This window comes from Tursiops truncatus, chromosome 9 (genome assembly GCF_011762595.2).
Source record: "Tursiops truncatus isolate mTurTru1 chromosome 9, mTurTru1.mat.Y, whole genome shotgun sequence".
Lineage (NCBI taxonomy): Eukaryota > Metazoa > Chordata > Mammalia > Artiodactyla > Delphinidae > Tursiops > Tursiops truncatus.
The window spans coordinates 94,365,050-94,367,334 of NC_047042.1; the positions used below are offsets into that span (position 1 = coordinate 94,365,050).

General features: G+C 40.9%; 1 pseudogene; it reads left to right on the forward strand.

The window, feature by feature from the left end:
• The first annotated feature begins 651 nt into the window (after positions 1-651).
• On the forward strand, positions 652-1,421 carry LOC101316122 (olfactory receptor 2A2-like; annotated as a pseudogene).
• Positions 1,422-2,285: the final 864 nt, after the last annotated feature.

The following is a 2,285-nucleotide window of genomic DNA, read 5'->3' on the forward strand; positions in this document are numbered from 1 at the left end:
ATTGCGGAGCACAGGCTCCGGACGCGCAGGCTCAGCGGCCATGGCTCACAGACCCAGCCGCTCCGCGGCATGTGGGATCTTCCTGGACCAGGGCACGAACCCGTGTCCCCTGAATTGGCAGGCAGTCTCTAAACCACTGCGCCACCGGGGAAGCCCTAGAATTGTAAGATTTTTTAAGCTAAAAATAAATCATCAGTTCATGTAAATATTGTTAAAGTACTGAAATAATTAGTTTCTTTATAAGGAAACAGAAAAGCTGAAGTAGAGGATCAAGAATAAAATTACTGACTCTATTACCCCACAATATTATTTTTACACTATGGTAAATACTTTGTCCTTCCTTTATAAATGTGGTTCTGAAATATTTGCTACATTAAGACTGAAAATAATTGAAACAGAACAGAAATTAGTATGTGTTTCCTCTGAATTCTTTTGAATTAAATAACTTCAAGTTTTATTAATTCTTTGGACTAATCTTTCTGTCATCCTTCTGTCCTTGGCAGACTATCTTTAGATGTGACGTGGGTCGCATCTTGGTAGGATTTCCACTCAGTGCAGAGATGGCAGTGATCCTCTTCTGAATGTTCTATTTTCTGCCTTCAGCCTGCTGGGGAATGGCATGATCTCTGGACTCATCTGTCTGCATCCCAGATGGCACAGCCTAGTGTAATTCTTCCTCTCTTACCTGTCATCATTGACATGTCCTATGCTTCCAACAGTGTCCCTGAGATGTTGGTAAACTTAGCAGATCTGAATAGAACCCTCTCCTTTGTTCCATGCATAATGCAGACATTTTTGTATTTGACTTTTGCTCACATCGAGTGCCTGACGTTCGTGGCGATGTTCTATGATAGGTTTGCAGCGCTTTGTCGTCCCCTCCAGTACACTGTCATCATGAACTGGAGAGCATGCACGGTCCTGGCCATCACTTCCTGGACATGTGGATTGATCCTGGCTCTGGTACATGCAGTTCTCCTTCTAAGGTTGTCCTTCTGTGAGTCCTAGGAAGTGGACCATGTCTTCTATGAAATCCTACCTGTCCTCACACTGGCCTGTGCTGACCCATGGATCAGTGAAGCTGTCATCTTTGCTGCCTGTGTATTTGTCTTAGGTCCCTTTGCTTGGCGCTGGTCTCCTATTCTAGCAGCCTCTGGACCATCCTGAGTATCCAGTCAGGAGAGGGCTGAAGAAAAGCCTTCTTTCTTCACCTGCTCCTCCCACCATGGTGTGGTTGGGCTTTTCTTTGGCACTGACATGGCACTGGTATGGTCCCTGTACTCTAGTCAAAGAGGAAATAAGAGAAAAAGCTGTTATTGTTTCACAGTGTCTTCAGTCCAATGCTGGACCCCCTCATCTACAGTCTCAGGAATGCTAAGGTGAAAGGTGCTCCAGGGAGGGAACAGCAGAAGAGGTCCATGTGAGGGGTGGATAGAACTTTTGGCTAAGTAGAGCCTTCTTCCTTTGGAATGTGGTCGGAGGATGACTTCAAGGTCAGAAAAATTACCTAACAGCAAAATTTGATAAGAGAATCTGAATTGTCCAAGACACTACCTGAAAATAGGAAGAATTTTGATGTGCAGGTTTCATCTCTTGTGTTAAGCATTTTTGTCCAGAGATGAGACATCTGGATTATCAATATGCTTAAAGCCATAAAAATCTAAAGAGCACAATTTTTTCAAGAAATGGATTAATAGCTTATTTTTTAAATTCTTGTTGTTTAATTATTGAAACAATGTCATTACACTAAGTAACCAATTCAATCATAAGCATTCACATCGCCTGGTAACAAGTGTTAGTTTTCAGGGAAATGAACACCCAGAAGGAAAATTCCTGGCTGCAGAATGTTGCTCAATACATACAATCATTGCAGAACTAAATGTCTCTACAATACCAGTTATGAGTCAAGTGAAGACAGGACTGGGATTCACTGTTGGATAGCGAATAATTTCCAAGTCGTCTGACAAGAGTTGAAAAATACGTAGTATTGACCAAAAAAAGATAACACTGTCTCATAACCCATTATAGAAATGTTTCCATCCCTCCTTTACTTCTGCTTTGATTTTTACCTCTCACCTACATTCTCTGTCTCCCATTTATGTTTTACAACATGCATAATTAAATGCAGATTTATATTCTAATTACCTCACTTTCCTACTATTTTTATATCTCTTAACAAGGTTTCCTCTGAAGCTTCTGCCTTTTTATTTTCAAGACTAGCAGAGTATTTTCAGGCAATAATATTTCACTTTATTATGTCTCTCAACCATTAAAAAAATAAAAAGTTA